A 17,972-nucleotide genomic window follows, 5' to 3' on the forward strand; every position below is an offset into this window, starting at 1 on the left:
TTCCAAAGGTGACCTGGATCTCACAGCCCAAAGCCCCATTCTGGCTGGGAGACACTCCCCCCAAACATCTGCAAAAATGTGTTCCTCTCCTTTGGATCTCTGAGAAGCCACCACTCCCCACCGGTGCCTACCATGTACACCACACCAGGAGCTGAGGCTGCCTGGTCACTGGCAAATAGCTTCCTTGTGTTATTGATAACTTGTCCTTCCCTTTCTCCTTTGCATGGGCCTAAACAAAAGTGAGATTGTGCAGATGATATTCACGTGACTTCATTAACTTCAGGCTACTAAATGAGGTGGAGCAAGTTAGGCTCCTTACAGAGTCAATAAAGGAAGAAGACATCTCCTAAACCTCTTAAGTTGTCCTACACTTCTCCACCGACTGCATAGAGATCTTCTTTATCTAACTTAGGTTAAAAAAAATATCCCCCTGAGGCTCCTTCCCCTTCTTCTCTATGTCCAGCTCCTTTGCTGAGAAAGAAAGTGTTAGGGAATTATGTGTGTAGCAGAGAAAGAAAGGCAGGCGCTGATAGGAAGGGGACAGGGAGGAGAGAAACTGATGGGAGATGAGGATGAGGAGACTGGGGTGATGTGGATGGGAATGGAAAAAACAGGAGATGAGATGAGGTAGTGGGAAGGATGCAGAGATCCTGAGGCAGAATTGAAGAGGTGGAAGTGGAGGAAAGATAAATGCAGAAGAGACACTGAGGGAGAAGAGGAGAAGAGAGCAGCAGGAGGCAATATGATGTTTATCAGAGAAGTGTTTGTAAGTGGGCAGGCAGGTAGAAGCCACCATGAAGGAAAGATGCATTTGAAGTGATACCAAATGGGAGTCTGGGAGAGAAAGGCCAGCGGCGATACTAAAAAGCTTGAGGAGAAGACCCTAAAGGGAGACAAAATCCAGAGGAAAGAAGAGGGTGGGTTCAGGAAACAAACACTGGCAAACATTTTTCAAGGAATGACACTGTGCCAGAGGAAGGTTTAGTCGAACCCAGCAACAGAAACGTTCAGAAAGGAAAGAAAAGAAAAAAAAAAAAAGCAGCAATAAGTGGAGGACAAATGAACAGAGGAAAGGCACTAAAAGAAGAGTAGGCACAGAGAGCAAGGGTCTCGGCTTGCTGCCCTGGAGTCTTTCCAGGGACTTTAGCGGGAGCAGGTTGGGCCCTGGGGCATTTGAAATGACTATTGCACAGAACTTTAGCCAAATCTTGTTCTCATAACTCCTATGTAAAAATTATATATCTTCAAAGCTGTTCTGGAGATGTATGTATGCAGCCCCAACCCTGCCAATCCCTGCACTGTAAAATCCTAGATGATTACTGCTCTCCCTGGGGACTGACTTAGAATTGTGCTCTCCAAGTGTGTAAACACTTGCTGTTTGGGTTGCACCTTGCCACTGCAAATAGAACCACTGACTTACAAAGTACAGCAGCTTAACTCTCAGTAAAATAGATGCAGATCAAGGTGTCACAGAGTTGGGCCCAAGACTGCTCCCTGGGGAAGGTTCTGTGCAAAGGTCCTTTAGATGGAGTCCCTGCGAAGCAGCGGTTTCCAGCTGGGATGGTCCCTGTACTTTCTTAATTAGTGAATTTTTGATCAGTGATTTTTGAAGGCTGTTCCCTGCTAGACTGTTATCGCCCTTTCTTTCCTCCATCCTCTTTCCTCCCAAAGAATGACCACGGTGCCTCTGAAAGCAAACAAAGCACAGGACAGGTTTGGCAGGACCTTTCAAAAGGAAAATATTCCCTCTCCGTCTGAGTGGTTATGAATAATGATCTCTGTAGCACATTTAGTTCAGACTTCAAAGCCTTTGTCACCGAGGTTGTGTCAAAGCTGATTTGAAACACAGACTGACATAAGTGAAAGAACTCGCAGGAAACACAATTCTTGCCCAGAACAGATTGTCAGAGTACCTTTGGCCACCTGGGTTAAGCTGCTTTTTCTAAATGATTAGATTTCTTTTCTTAACACCCTCTCCTGGCTTTCTGTCTGTTGTTCCTCTTCCACAGGGAAGCGCGGCTTTCAGTGCCGCCAGCGACAAAGGCAAAGGGTGCAAAGCTGCTGAGCATCTTCAGAAAAGGTTCCTCTGCAGCGTCGTCGGCACCTGTGTCTGGAGCCCAGCCTGGCGCAGCTGCCCCGGGCACCGCTGTCGCGGTGCGGTGACCCCACCGCTGCCTTTGCACGGGCTGCAGCAGATTTGCCTGCCTATCGAGCTGCGTTTGATGAAGATCAGAGTCGAAAATAAGGCTAGATGAAATCTGCTCAACTCATTTCTGTACCCCACCCTCTGTAAAGCACTCAGCCTCTCGCCCTTCCTCCTCCTCGCAAGAAGAGAGCTCTTGTGGTTAAACCTTTGCTAAACCAAGATGCAAACTGCTCGGATGCCAGGGTGATGAACATGAAACGAAAAGCACATGAAAGCAACCACCCAGCAGTCCTGCCACAGCTGGATGGAGCCCAGTCATCGTTAGGCTAACTACCTGGGCATGACATTGCCCTTTCCAAACTCTGGCAATGTATGCTCTTTCTCCGAGCCAAATACAGACGCCTCCATCCACTTAAAAAAAAAAAAAAAAACAACAAGCAAAACCCCACAGGTAGATATTGCAGATAGTCGGTGCAGCAGAACGTTCTGGAGCCCACCTTGCTCCTAGAAAAGCAGGAAGTGTTGCTAAACCTTCTTTCTTTTTTTTTTTTTGGCCACAGACTGATGGCACATTGTCTACATCTACCTCTGTTTGCTGCGGCTTGCTGACGGAGGGGTGGTGATCACCCAGACCGTGATAACCCTGCAGCTGCTGAGCGTGGCCAGCACCCACCTCGCAGCATGGCGAAAGCCCACGGACAAAATGGGCTCCTTGTTCAATTTCGGTGCGTACCTGCTTTTTGGCAGAACCTCACGGTGTCTGCTCTAAACCAATTGCTTTTGTGCTTGTGTATGTGTATGTACATATAGGTGGCCCATAGCGAGTGTGGAGCAATTTTAGTACTTCTAGGCTCTAAAAGAAATGCCTCAAATCAGGGTGATTAAAAAAAAGCAGAGAGCAGAGGAAAACAGACAGTCTCCAAAATTGTAAGAGGAATTTTGCTGGATTTTCGTAGAGGTAGAAATCGGGTTGGATTCTGCCAGGCATTGTGGAGGCTGAACGCCGCATTTGACTCAGTGGCCAACTCAGATTAGGGGTGCGGACCCAGATTTTGGAAAAATGCGCTGAGTTTGCGTGCCTCTGTTTTTGGATGCCAGCAACCTGTTTTTGCAGAGGCACTGAGTTGTTTTTTTGATCTCAGTAGGAGTTCTGGGTGCATAATACTCATGCAAATCAGGCTGCAGGTATCTGAAGTCAGGCAGCCAAAAACACAGGCGCCCCAAATTTGCAGGCTGCTTATTATGTAAACGCAGCTCAAAAATCTCTCCGCATTTAATTTTCCCATGTTGATAATGCTGCGACTCTAAAACATTCCTCAAATGGACCCTGGGACGAGAGTTAAGCGATGATTTAACAGGAGAAAAAAGCATCCCAGTCAGTGACAGCCACACTTACTGTATAATTGACAGGAAATTATGGATCAAAAGACCTAGAGTTTACTTCTGACTCTCCTTGCCCGTCCTATGTCCCTGAACATATCGAGTCATTTCTCTGTGGTTCTGGTTGTCCACACCAAAAGTACTTACCTTGAAGACGTGCTACAAGCTGTTCTTAGTGTTTGCAAAACCCCATGGGGAGGTGATCATGGTTTTGCTCAGTGGCTAAGGTGAATGTTTTGGGGAAAACTGCTGGTTCAAGGCAAAGAAGATCAGGATTTTTTTCCCCCTAGAAAAATGAAAAAAGAAGCCCAACTATTTCATGTCATCTTGAAATGCAATACATGATCCAGAGTGGTATAGTCTCGTTCTTACTCCTGTTATTTAATATCTTCCTTTTAGAAATTTAGGTCAATCTTTAAATGAAAATTTCCATCCTGAAGTGAAAAAATCAAAAAGTTTCCATTTGACATTTCTGGAACAAATAATTTTTGAGTATGCCAGACTAAACTTTTTCAGTGCTATATCTTTTTTTTCCTGCTTTTTTTCAGCTGGAGCTATTTGCTTCACTTGACCTAAACTTGCAGTTCTTGTCAGTCCATCTGAAATGCCATTTTCCCAGAAAATACAGTATTCGCAAAAATAGTTCATCCAGCTGAACCCAGGCAGAGGATTTTAGTCTCATCTAGCTGGTTGCCGATTTGTAAACTGGCCGGCAGCCTGGAGCTTGGTAGTCAAGTTGCCAAATTGTTCTTTATTTGTATTGAATGAACTTCTAGGAACTCCAGTGAGAAAGCAGGGCCCTGTTTTATTAGGCACCACACATCCATGTAAAGCCAAGCTTACCCGTGCTGCAAAGAGTGTATTTCTACCAAGTAATGAAATCAGCTGGAACAAAAGGGTATTTGTGGGCTGCAAATAAACTAGAAGCTTCTGCTGAAAAGATAATCGAGAGAGTATGTGCCTTGTCCAGAGGCATTGAAAGCAACGGGAGCCTAAGGGTGGGAGACTGGGAGGTAACGCAAGCTACATTTGGATGCTGGCTTGGCATTTTGTTCATGGATAACAGGCAGCGGGGGTGCTGGGGAGCTCCTGCGCAGCCCTCCAGCAGGAATCTCTTCCCTGGCTTCAGAGCGGCGTTGTTCTTCTCCTCAACTCTCTTGCTGGAAACGTGGTGCCAGCGATACAGAAGATTGGACGTCGAAATGCGATAAATGCCCCTTTTGCAGTTTCTTTTCTGTTGCGTTTCTGAAGCAGAAAATAAAAGTGGGTATTGGTGGCGGCGATGGGGAACTTCCAAGTGGCTTTTTCTGGGCCGGTTCAAGGCAGGAGCCTGCGGCACGCGGGGTGGAAAGTCTGGGCATCGGACAGCCCAGCCGCTCCCTCGGCCACCGCGCCGCAGCGCAGGCAGCGCAGGCAGCGCAGGCAGCGCAGGCAGCAGGGACCCGGTCAGCACACCCGGGCTGCCCAAAGGGCTGGTGGAAACCTGCCTCGCACCCTCTAAGATGCCACCAAAGTCAGGGCGCTGCTGCAGCAAACTCCCCCCCCCCCCCTTTTTTTTTTTCCTGATGGAAACAAGGGCCGTGAGAAAATTTCCACGGGGGGTGCCATTGGCTCTGCGGTGCCCACAAGGAAGGAAGGAGCTGACGGACCTGTTCTGGAAAGGCTGCGAGCGGGGAGAGCGCTTGCGAGTACCTCGGCTGCACCGATGTCCTCGCCGGCCGCGGTGGGATGCCTCCCCATGCCTCCGTTGGGGCAGCAGCCGCAGCTCCGGAGCAAGGGGATGCTCAGCCGGGCAGGGGAGAGGACCTCTCTCTCAAAGCATGAACCTGCTGACGTTCCCCTTCCCCAGCGCTGCTGGGCTGCTGCTCCACTGAAAAAGCAGTCCCCCATGGGTGCAGAGCTGTTTCTGGCACGGCTTGTCCTCCAAGAGAGGGAGCCCACCCCGGAGAGGGTGGCCCGGGCTCCCAGGGCAAGTCGTGCCGCTGAGGATGGTTTCAGAGGTTGCAACATGGAGCCGGGCTACGAGGAAGCCGAGATTACCACGGCATGTCCTCCTCTGCCCCGCCGTGCAGTCGGTTTCCCTCCAGGCGCTGTGTGAGAAAGTGAGTGTGGATTTAATTGCCGTGGTGGCACAACATCCAGATGTTTTGAATACTTCTGTAGATTCCTCCTTGTTTGTGATGTGGTTAGGGTTGCTGGCAGCAAGGTGGGGAGCGTTCTGCTTTGTGTCAGAGGAGAGAAAGCGATAACCCGCTGGGATGGATGGGTGTCTGCTGCTCACGGAGCCACCGCTGCTGCTGCCCACAGTGCTGGGGGGGGGGCACGTTGGAGCTGGAGAAGTGCGGGACCCCAGAGGCCCCTTGGCAAGGTGGGGACGGTCTGGCGCAGGCACAGCAGCTTGGGGGCTCAGCCCTCGGCCGGGGGCTGGAGGTGGAGGTGCAGAAGCAGGGAGCGAGGGCTTCTGCCCCACTCAGCTCCACTTCATCATAGCCATAGCTCTGGAATGAAGATCTGGCATCCATTTGATCCCGCTAACACCTCTGGGTGAAGCACTTCTAGATGGGGTACGAGTTTGTGACTGGTTGCAGTTGCTGAGATGTTCTGAGTATGATGATGCTGAGGGTCTTTAGAAATTTAAGCATTATATATTGAAAAAAGGCAATGTTGGGACATACAGATGGTCCACAGTTATCTACCATCAGAATGGAGTGCCTGTCTTGTTTATGAAGTGCCTTGTGTTCAGTATGACCCCTAAGTATGAAAGCAGCACTGGTTAAAACAGGTTTTTCTCTCTAAGAGGTAAGGTACTCCTGCGAGGAGCAGGGAGCTGGACTCGACGATCCTTATGGGTTCCTTCCAACTTAAGATATTCTATGATTCTGAACAAAACCTGACTTGGTCAGGACACCAGATGCAAATCTCCTGGGGGGTTCTGGATGCAGAGCTGGGGCTAAGTGTTGCCTCTGGCCTCACCTCCAGCTGGACCTAGCCAATGCATCCCACTCCCCTTGCAGTTCCTGGCAGTCCACACCCAGCTCACGGCCCCGTGCCACTGGAGTTATTGACTCCAGTTAGATCCCAAGAGTACAAACTTCCAGCCCTGCAGTTCAGCTACTGGTAACTGAAACTCCTGTGAAGTCCTACAGTATGTGGACAGGGTAGCGGTGGGAGCTAGCGTATGCTTTATATAGGTGTGCAGGACAGGTCCAAGTACTAACCAGCATTAAAGGGTGACTGCATGAAACAAAATTAAACTACTGTTTGAAATATTTGCTGCAAGTGCTTACAGAGGATTATGCATGCACTCTTCTTTGACTGGACCACGCATCCCAAGACACAGCTCAGATTGCAGATGAAGCACCTCTCTAGCCGAGGATGTTGCTTTGGAAGGGCACTGCCTGCACCTGCCCGAATGTCTGGATATGAACTGTCACTTACTGCTTTCAGTCTGTCTGATAAGCGCTACGCACTGATCTTAGCTGGGCTCTCATGCTGACGGCTGCTGAGTTTGCGCTTCTGCATGCAATGGTGGTAATGGATGTTGCGGTTCCCATCTTGGGTCAGGTGTTTGATTAATGTCAATCTGGTTTCATTCTTGCTGTGCCAGTTTATCACACTGAGTTACAGGGCCCTGCTTCCTGGGAAGGTGCTTTGGGGAACAACATGCCAGCGTTGGCAGAAGCAGAAGTTGTTGCAGACCTAGGCTGTATTTTCTGCAATCTCCTTCTGCGGTGAGTGCATGCAGCTGTAACTTTCAACAAGCTCCTTCTCCTTGTATCTTTGTCTCCTTGATGGAACAAACAGCCCCTGAGCATCCTTTTCTCCCCTCCTAAAGTTGGGAGATCAGCTCTGCATCTGTGGCTGTAGCTATCCCACTAGTAGGGTTCCTCACCTTATCGGCTGAACCTGTTCCCTGAAAGCTAGTGCAAAGATCACGCGGGAGGAGCTTTTTGTTTTGTTTTTTTTTAAGAAGAAAAATGTTTCTGCATTTTATATATAGTCTAAGGGCCCACACAAAGAAAAATTTTCTAATTGTTCCTGATGCAATGTGTTTGGCAGTGAGAAAAAATGTGGGTGGGGAGTACAACACCTATTGCAATAGCCTTCTTACCTCCTTGTAGGGGGAGGGAAGAGAACGAAAACAATTTGTCTTTGGCAAGTGTTTGTGCTTTTCTGTAGGGCTCAGAAGAGGAGCCTGAAGTTGTTGACTATAAATGCAAGCAAAGGTCTGCACACCTAGCGTAGTATCTGTGCAAAGGTGCAAAAAAACCTAAGCAGCCTGCAGGGTTAAATTAAATTAACGAATGTGATACATTTAGGGGAAGAAACAGAGTGGAGGAGGGACCAGCAGCCAGGACTATTTGGTTGCATTGTTGGCTTGGAAAAGTGATTCATCGTGTGCTTGAATAAGTCAAATCCAGGAGGTGCTGGGGTGCACAGCAGGAGAAGTGGCTCTGCTGCCGGCACGCTGCCCGCGCCAGCAAGTGGTCACGCTCGGGGGATTTCTGGAGGCTGTGGCAACGGGAGCTCCTCCCGCGATGCTAAACAACAAAACTGACCCCCCCCAAAATCCCCTTGGTGTTTTTCTTGGACTTCACCACACAGCAAAGGACCAGAAGGGTTCAAGGGGAGGCGAAATGGCTCAGGGGTAGTCGGGGACATCAGGAAAGTACCCGCTGCCTCTGGGAGCAGAGCAACACCCGTCTAGCTTGCAACACCCATCGTTTTTCCCCAGCTCATCTTCACTGAGGCTGCAAAGATCAAAATAGTGGTGGGAGCTGGCAAGTGAATATCCTGTGGATTTCAGAGCCTGGGAATTACAGCAATCTTGTGTGGAGGTGGTTACTTCTGTGGCCAACTCCTTATCCAAGACGAAAGGGCTGGTTTTTGGAGGGTGCTGGAAGTGCGCGCCGCAGTGCCAAGGAAGCAGCCGGGAGACTGTGATGTGTTTTGGATAATCAGATGTAACTTGTACTGAAGTGAACTCTCTTTCTGGCAGAGTTTTATCTTGAAAGGATGGAGCTTCTCTCTAAAACCTACACGCAGGGTGGTCTTGCCACCGGAGACCACCGGTGGAGGGCAACAGCGTTGTCTGGGGAGATGTGGTGCAGCGCCTGTGAAAGACGGCAGGGTCCAGCCACGGGAACTGGGGCTTCCCGTACGAACTGCGGGAGTGCCCTGTGCTGCTGCTTGGATCTTCGGAATTCCTCTGCCTCCCTCTCGTTCCGCTGCCCGGCCACGAAAGGCGTGAAACCCCAGGCAGAGGAGCTGTAGGCTCTTTTGAAGCAGACCTGTTGGGTTTGTTGGCCGCTCTCAGATGGTTGCAAAGAACACTTGGGGGTGTGTGTGGTGTAACTGAAAGGGAGAAAATAAATGGCGAGGGGTGCAGTTGAAACCCTCGGAGAGCTGTGCACATACGAGCTCTTTTAAAGCACGTCAGCCAGCTGCCTGCACCTGCTCAGATAGCAGCACAGCCACTAGCTTTGCTGTTCTGCAGTGTGCAAAGGCCGTGCCGTGCCCCAGGAATTCAGTTTTCCAGCCTGATTTGCTTGGAAGTGAATTGCTGTAGAGCTGTGTTGGGTAGGGACGGGTGGTTAGATGACAGAAAACACAAAGAAAATGGCAGCGTGGAGCTCCGTGGGAAGCAGATGGCTACAGAGAGCTGGCCCAAGTGGGGATCTGGCTGGGCTGCGGTTTCCCGATTGCTTTAAGCAGACCGAAGTCTTCTCCTCTCCCTGCTTTGGGATGCGTGTTCCCGCTGTCCATCTTGCAGCAGCATTGCTGTTTGCGCAGTTGGGCGGTGAGTCAGATCGTGGAGCTGAAGCAGCTGAAAACCAGCCTCTTCTTTCCGTCCAGGTTATTTTTGCCTAGGTCAGTGTGCGTGGTGGCTGCCCAAGGGCTGGTGCTGGCACTGGGAGGGTGGTGGGAACACGAGGGAGGACCTGGGTTTACCAGAGTAACACCCGAGGCTGAAGGTGTGGGGGAGAGGCTCCTTGGGGTAAGCCGGGTTGCATTGGCTGCTCCACAGGATGGGTCACAGGAGCGGTTAGAGCTGGGAAGCTGGTTCTCTACCCTATTTTTGTCCTTTTTTCCCCTTGTTAGCGTCAGTCACAGCTGTGTGTGCCTCTCGTTTCTGCAGCTGCTCCTGGAAGCAGTGTGTTGTCTCCTGCTGGTTTGTGACAACTCACACTTGCTGGTGGGCTGACACCTCTTCTTTCCCACATAGGCACATCCATTCCTGTATTCAGACAGATTTACTGTGCTACATTCTCAATTTGGTTGCACGTTAAGACACTGTTAATTTTCACGGATGCAAAAGCTGGCCTACACACTCAGGGACAGTTCCTGTGTCCATGGCCCGTGATTTATATTCAACTTTGTTTTGTTTCAGCATTCATAAGATTTAAATTATGACCAAATAGTTTGCCTGATTGGTTATGTTATTACCACAGCAGCTGAGATATAATCTGTGAAGCTGGAGGTAACACCTCTTGGTTTGAGTCCTGGTGGAGGATGGGGGCAGATGTCACCTCTGCGGAATGAACTCCTTGGGGAAGCTGGGCTTAGCAATAGAGCGGGTTACCACCCCTCAGTCATAGCACAAGGCCTGTGAATTTTTTTTGTGGCTTCCTAGGGATGCTGGTAAGACTGCTATGAAATGGGAGATAAAAGAGCAAAAGACGACAGGACAGTTATTTTGTGGAAATTGCTCACTCATTGCACACAGACCCCATGTGGCTGGGACCCACAAGAGGCATCTATCTTACATAAAAAGTAACAAGGTGGAAAAAGTAGGAGTGAACTAGAGACAGAAGATGCTCATTTTCTGACTAGGACTGCTTAAATGGCTCTTGAAAAGGTGAATAAATTGTTTTTCCCTTTGCTTTTCTGGCAAGTCAGCCTTGGCTCTAACGCGCTCATTACAAATAACCTTGTGCCCATCTCCAACAGGTGGAGAGGAGCAGGATCGCTCTGCCCTCCTCTCCGCAGCAGCAGCTACAGCTGCTCAGCAAAACCTCACAACACTTTCTTTTTTTGTTGTTTTCTTTCCAAAAAATGACTTCTCAACCCGAGACGTGAGGCTTGGTTGACATTTTGTGGAGGACGGATGAAAAAGGGCAGAACTGAAAGTCTTCCTTCTTTTATAAACAAAAGCCGGGAGAAAAACAGTTGTTTTGAATTTAAAGAAATGTTTTCATTGGAAAAATGAATAATTTCCTGAAAGACTTACAACCAAATGAAAAATGTTTCCTTCTTTCTCAAATTCTTTTGGATAAATATTTACCCTTTTGCAATCGGCCTCTCACACCCGTAGCTGTGCTCTGATGTTTGCTTTTCAGCAGGGACTGGGCATCTGTCCCTCTGTCCCTTCCCATGCTGCGCACGTCTGCTTCGGCCACAGATGCTCCACTTAGGGGACATCCCCCGTGGCCCCAACCCTTTTGGTGATGGTCTGGAGCACGAGAGCTGAGTTCATAATCCCAAGGCAACTCACCATTTCTTCTCTCAAACACCACCTGAAAAGGTCTCCATTGGGTCACCTGCCATGAAGGTAAAAGGGTGGCTTTATCCTGCCTTGCTAGCGTGTCTTTGTCATCTGCGCGTCCCAAACCAGAAGCATTTGGGAAAACAGATGCATGTCTCCAGCGTGTCCCGCCAGGTCTGTGCAGATGTCTTGGGTATCTCAAACGGCGCTTGTGTTTTGCTCCTGCCCTCCCTCCGTGGAGACCAGCCCTTGCACTGAAGTTTTCCAAGGGGTGTCGCTTGCCCAATCCCTTGTCCACCGCTGAGCACCGCTCCCTGAGCCAGGCTTCTGCAAAGGTGGGAGCAAAGGGGCTCTCTGAGCATGCGGACGTGGCGGGGCCTTGACATTAGGCAAGGAAAACTCTGCTAGATCCCAGCCATTTAGAAAGAGCAATACAAGGTACCCTTAATTGTGTGGAAATAAAGAATCAATGGACATAGGAGCCTACAAGAGCAGTCCGACTTCCAAATGCAAAGCCAGTAGTTTCTGTTGACTTCAGTGAAAACTGTGGGTTAATCAGTCCTTTTGGAAATTGGGCCATATGGTCTTACATCTTGAGATGGACTTGGCGTAATTTTATGAAGTGTTTCTTCTTTGTACACCAGACTTATCTTTTGGTGTGAAAACGTTTCTAATGAAACTCTTCTAATTGGAAAACACATGACTTTAAGACCCTGGACACCCAAGTCCTTGATAACTGGGTCTGAGACTGATTTTGTGCTGTCAGTTCATCTGTGTTGGGAGCTGACGGATGTCAGTGCTAAATCCAGGTCTCCGCAAAGTACCATCAAAACAAATTGTTATGTTTTTCACTCCAGGGTGGGAATTGGCTTGGTTGAGGAGGTTGCTGTGGGGGCTAAGTTTCATTTTTGTAGCAAACCCTCAATTTTTCCTGGGTAGGATATTTTCGGTGGACACCACTCAGATCTCTGTGTTGCACAGATTTTATACAGCCCTAATTTCCATTGGCTTTAGCAGAGCAAAGGTGTCGCTTCATGCATGAAATTGTCAGTGCTGGAATGGCAGATCTTCTGGCCTGTTTTCCTCCTCTTCCATGTTGAGGGAATTTCAGCAGTGGCTTGGACTATGTGCATTGAATGCTGGGTGATGTACTGGCCCTGTGAAATTTGGTTGCCTGTTAATTATTCTTGCTTGCTGATTCCACTGAATTTTTAGGAGTTAACTGGGATGCAAGCTGGGAAGGCATGTGAAGAGGAAGAAACCTTCGTCTGTGAGACAGCCTGTTCCCGAGAGCATTCACCAACACTAAGAACATTTTGGAAAGAAATAAGGAAACAGGCAGCCTCTTTTGCTGATGCATTTACTACTGTATTTGCAGGCAATCTCCTCAGGGGAGAAAACGTCCCACCCTAGCTAGAGGGTTGGAAGAAGCATGGTTGTTGGGTCACCTGGGCCAAAATGGCACCTCGATGTGGGTTTCTCCCTTTCCCCTTTCTGTTTCACATCAGCCAGTTCCCGAGAGATTGATGTGCTCTCTGGAGCCTTTCCTGCAGGAGCGGCCGAGGCAGCACCCCAAGAGACAAGTGTGGCTGCGTCCTGCAGCCCCCCGAGCCGGGAGCAGCCCCTCCAGGAACCTGTTGTACAACGGAGCTTCAGTTCCTCCCTTGCATTCTGCTTATTTAGTTGGGGAAAAAAAAGAGGAGTATGAGTTGCACCGATTGCAGTCAGTAAGGCTCTTCGTGTATGGGCGGGAATACTACGGTTTACAGGATTTAGTGAAGAAAAGCAAAATCAGAGCTAATGATTGGAAGTGGAATTAAGATAACAGTTAAACAGAAAGGAAAGAACAGAGTTTAATGCAGGGGATGATTAACCTTTGGCACAGAGGAGGTGGACTCCTCATTCTGCAGGTCTTCGAATCGAGACTGGTTCATATCCTGCAAGCTTGCATTAGCCAAGCGAAAGTTACTGACCTTGGCTCTGCCCTTGGGAAGGCATGTGGTGAACACTCCCAGCTTTCACCTTTGTGATCATCCAAACTGACTCTTTACTTGCCTCAGCTTTCGTGCCATCCCTGCTTCTTCTCCTCACTTTCTTCTGACGGGTCATGTGCTCACATCTTTATGGAGCCCACGGGAAACAATACCCGCTTTGTTCGAGCTGTCTTCACTCCAGTTCCTTCCTTTACCTTGTCAAACACCGGGAAGGGTTGACTTGAAAACTTTGTCCATTTAGCAGAGCTTGGCTTCAAGTCAACAACCCCAGGCTAACAGTGTTTATCAGGCGGCAGGAGATCAATTCTAATTCCTGAACAGTTATCATTCTTCCTGTTGAGGCTGTTCTCCAGCACTTTGAGATGCTGAGAAACTTTACGCACAGGTGTTTGCAGGAGGCAGAAAGATTGATGTGTCCCTGCAGGTTTTACAACTGATCATATCGGTCATAACAACCTCTATTGTCTTACGGGAGGGCGCTGTGTTTTCTTTTTTTCCCCTAAATGTTGGTTGTAGTTTGCGGGAGCCAGCTCGGTGCAGTCACAGAAAGAGGGTCTGTCCGGTGTTAAATTGGTATCTCAGCCTGGTTCCTGCGCTGGAATATATCGATGCTTTGCTGAGGCTGGCAGAGATGCACACACTTGCTTTTGTTGACAAATGGACAACATTGAAGTAAAGGTGTGTCCTGCTCCAATTCTCTATAGCAATTGCCAGATTATTTTTTTTTCCATTTGTATGTTTAGCCTGCCTCAGTCTGACAAGAATCACGAGAAGAAATTGGTGTCCTGCAGGGTGAACCATTACACACAACCAAAGCCTTTCCTTTCAGTGCCAGCGGCACACGGCGGGCGGAGAGCCGGTCAATAAGCAAACCGGTTGCCTGGCTTATGATGATCAACCGTGGAAGATAGTCGTTAAGCACTGTTAGTGCTGTTCTTTTGAGCAAATGAGGGCTGTCGCATTACTGCCACAGGGGAGGAGGAAAAAAAGCCCGTTTCATTCACTGGTGACATTGCCACCGTTGGAGCCAGCTCGGGCTGAGCGAGGGGGCTGGCACGGGGCAGGTCCCTGCGTGCTCGGCAGCGAGGCACGTGCCGCTGTGCATGGCACGCCGACGTCTCTCCGTGTAGGGGACAGCTGGCTGCCGAGCATCCACATCCCGCTCCCTTTTTCTTAAGGCAGCAAGGTGAGGAAAGAGCGGGCTGGAGGGATGAAGATGGAAAGACAGACTCTTGCCTCTCTTTTTCTGCCTTGGCTGCAAAATGACATATAATTTTTGAGTTGGTTGGGGAAAACAGGTAGGAAGACCTAGAATGAATAAACGGAGGTGATTTTGTTCACCAGTGGGCACAGTCCCGTCTTACATTTTGTGCTGCAGTTGCAGCTGCCCTGCCATTGATTTCTTGGCACCTCATGTCCTTGCTTCTTTTGGAAGTAGGTGCTGGGAAGCTCATCCTCCAGCATTGTCCAACTCTCTTTTGGGCTCTTAGGAGGCTGTCCAGTGAGGGGAAAGCTTGAACTGGGCTGCATCCCATTCCTTCCTCTCTCCCCAGCCTCCTCCTCCTTGCTGGGCCTGGTGGGATGGCAGCACGCATTCAGCTGTTTCTTCTGAAGCAGCTCATGAAGTAGGGCACCGTTCTCCTACCAGGTGGGTATAATTTGGCATGACTTCCAGTTCCGCTGGGCTTTGCATGGCGTGAGAAGGGATGCTGCTGTCTGCAGATCCCTGCGTGTGTGGGAATCCAGTACGGAGAGAGCTGACATGCGGTAGGTCCACCTGGTCCTGTGCTATTAGAATACTTACACCAACACACCAGTCCTTTCTTTCAGGTGATTAATGAAGCATGCTTGGGTTTTGGCTTCATACCATGGTAGTGCATCCTCTCTCTCCTCCTGCCCTCACAGCTTTCATAGGTGGCTCTTTCTGCATTGCTTGGAAGCTGCTTGCGTTACAAACTGAAGTCGGGATTGTCAGAATCAGTGTAAGTCTCTGAAGGGAAAAAACCATGTGCTTGTTTGCTTTTGCCTCACAGGTGGAGTCTCATCTGGGAGAAGCGAAAACCTTTCTGCTAAGTATTACTTTAAAATGTGTTTCTACATAATTAAAAAAAAATGCTGCTGCCAGTACCTCACCAGCAGTCTCTGTAAGTCCCAGGGTTGCGTGGACAGTCATTGAGGTCCTCTCTGACACCCTTGCAAAATCTCTCCTGGTCAGCACTGGGGAGCGTTACGGAGGAAGCGTGCACCGTCATGCCTGTGGTAGCCGTAGGCTGCAAACGTATGCATCATCCATGATCCCCGTGCTGGTGTTGGCCTGGTATAGCTCTCCTATACAGCTGAATTAATTAATTTTGAAAATGGGAGAGGAAGACGTATCCGGCATGCACTGCTGGGCCTCTTCTGTCCTGCAGCCTCCAAAGGATGTTCTCTAACAGCTCTCTGGGCTCGAGACTAGTTCTTGAGCTGAGACTAATCCTCACTGGAGCGATGGCCAAAACCACTGAGAACTTGCTCCTTACGCCTTCAACCTGCAGCGTTTGCTGTTGTTCAGAGTGCACAGAAAGCTGTGAGACGGTGTAGGACAGATCTATTTCTTCTTTTAAAATGAAGGGAAATGGCCCGAAGGGACTGAATTATGGAGCAACACACTCCTTCTTGCCTGATGTCTTGGTTCAGAGAGGGCTTTGTTTAGTGCTTACTCCTTTGCTTTGTGGTTTAAAAACAACAGCGAAAGAAAAACCAAGAACAAATACTGAGCAAGGAGCAGCTGAGTGGATAACCCACAGATCAGCCAAATTATCGTGGGGGCATCCTGAGCCGTAGCTGGGATCCAAACGAATTAACCTGCCACTAATTACTCCCAGCAGAGAGCACCAGCTGTGGCCCATGTGCCGCTGACCAGAGGCGTTTGCCGTGGCGTTTGGTGGCACCTCTCCGGAGCAGCGCGTTAAGGAACCCTCCGGGGGCCTCACACGGCCGTAAGGACTAGTAACCCCGCTCCGCAGGAGCCAAGGGCCGCCGTCGGAACAAGTTTGGAGAACAAGTTTGTGCCGCCTCACCTTGCTGTCCCCTAAGCACCCGGTGGCACAGAGGTCCCTGTGCCTTGCCTGGTTAGGAGTGAAGACAGGCAAATACAGTCCCCCTGGTGCTGGAAGGGCAGCATATTAGCGGCAGCGTTTCTAGGCTGGTTTGCAAAGATGAACACTACAGGAAAACCTCTTGCTCTCAAACTCCTTGACCTGGCCTGTTTAGCAGGATAAAAAAGATGCAACAGTCAGCACACCACCTCATTTTTGTGTTTTTGCTTCTATATTCTCTCCAAGAGAAGGAAGGAGAACCAGGCACACCCACCTAGGCACTAGTGAGGTGCTTTGCTCATCTCTCAGGGCAGGCAGCAAAGGAAATACTCCAAGGGACAGTCTTAACTTCTCGAACAACGCTTCCCAGGGAAGATCCAGGCACTGATCGCACGTTTGGGCATGGGAAGCCTGCAGGTTTCTTTTCGTGATTGAAAACAGCTGCTATGTGCTGCAGATAGTTGGGTACCATAGTTTTTAAAAAGAAAGGACCTTGTAGCAATGATTGCACCAAGAAAATTTGGCATTCCCACTTTTATATTAAATTTTTTTATTGAGATGATGTAATTACAGGCATTTTAAAAATTATTTGCAACTCACTGGCCCTGAGAATAGGCTTTTTTGTTTGTTTTTGTTTCGTTACATTCATTTGATTCAGTCCCTTAGCCCCACACCTTAAAAAACCAAAAAGCCATCATCAATAAAAACAGACTAGAATTTTATTTAAAAAAACAGACCTCGAACTGATGCATTCTGGATTTGCACACGGTTGCAGTCTGACAAAAAGATCTGGAGAATGCATGCGCGGAGTTTGAAATCTGGGGAGGGCGGCAGCGACTTAGTGTTCACAGAAAGGGCCCCAGTAGTGTTCTTTGGATGGAGAGGCAGTCAAAAGGTTTCAAACTTAAATCAAAAAAATGTTCTGCTGTGGAACTGCAGCCTGTCCTACCTGACGGGCTTGTGGCTTGTTCAGGCTTGTAGCAAGGTGATGGCAATGAAGGTCCCACTTAACTGGACAGTGTGAAGATCCTTTGCTGGGTGTTGAGGTTGGCAGGGACCTCTGGAGGTCATCTGGTCCAACCCCCCCACCTGCTCAAGCAGGGCTACCTAGGGCCAGTTGCCCGGGACTATGTCCAGACGGCTTTTGCCTGTCTCCAAGGATGAGACTCTTTCGCCCTTTTCCCACTTGCTTTGGTGGCAAAGGCAGAAAGTTCAGCTGCTTTGCTGCTGGCAAATTCTACACTGGGAGATCAGAAACTGGGGAGGGAAGGCAGGTGTCGGGGTTGGTGGAAAGAGTGTTACCTTTGCTAGCCCAGACGGGCAGCCGAGCATTCCTGTAGCTCAGGATGTTAATGCTGTGTTTGCACTCCAGGTATCTGCCATTTGGATGTGAGGTAGAAGGGAATCTGTCTACTGCAGCTGCTCTAGCCTGGTGTTATTTTTTTTTTTAGTTTTAGTCATAGCTAGTAAACTTGCTTCCGAGACCCCAAGAGCAGTTCAACTCCGGCAGCTCCCACAACAGGTCCCAAGCCCCTGCAGTTCTGGCAGCTGCAGCGTCACCCGCACCGCTCACTGCTGCACCGCGCAGGCCTGGCAGGAGCCGGGGGACAGCACCAGCCAGGAAGGGCCTCTGTGGGATCAGCCTGCTCCAAGTTCAAAGGCTATCTTCATTCCAACTAGCATCAACCTTGAGAGAACTTCTTCCCTGTGGTTGTGAAGAAGTTGTCTTAAGGTGTCCTTTACCTGTGAACCGAAAGAGTTTCCAACAGCCACCGAATATTTTTCTTCCCTTTGACTTAGATTCTGCAGGTGAAAGTGATTGCATTTTTGGTAAAGGTGAACATTTCCTCTACAAAACTTCCCCTAGAAAACTTCCCTATGGGACAACA

Source organism: Aquila chrysaetos, chromosome 17 (genome assembly GCF_900496995.4).
Source record: "Aquila chrysaetos chrysaetos chromosome 17, bAquChr1.4, whole genome shotgun sequence".
NCBI lineage: Eukaryota > Metazoa > Chordata > Aves > Accipitriformes > Accipitridae > Aquila > Aquila chrysaetos.